Source organism: Penaeus monodon, chromosome 23 (assembly GCF_015228065.2).
Source record: "Penaeus monodon isolate SGIC_2016 chromosome 23, NSTDA_Pmon_1, whole genome shotgun sequence".
Lineage (NCBI taxonomy): Eukaryota > Metazoa > Arthropoda > Malacostraca > Decapoda > Penaeidae > Penaeus > Penaeus monodon.
The window spans coordinates 14,174,188-14,174,415 of record NC_051408.1 but is presented as its reverse complement, the minus strand read 5'-3'; positions in this window follow the sequence as shown (position 1 = coordinate 14,174,415).

The window sequence follows — 228 nt, the reverse complement described above, 5'->3', positions numbered from 1 at the left end:
CGGTGGGGATGCGAAAACTTTTTATTGTATGAATTGTGGTAGCTAACAGATATTCCTGTTATAAAAGAAAAAACTCAACAAAACTAACATTGGTATCTTTCCCTGTAGTTTAATGTGCATAAATCTGTGATTTCCGTAATAAAATCACCGGTCGGGCACTATTTAGGGGGTGGGGTAATGTGTTTAGCAATACTGCCGAGGCCTTGCCAGATATACGAGTAAATTATG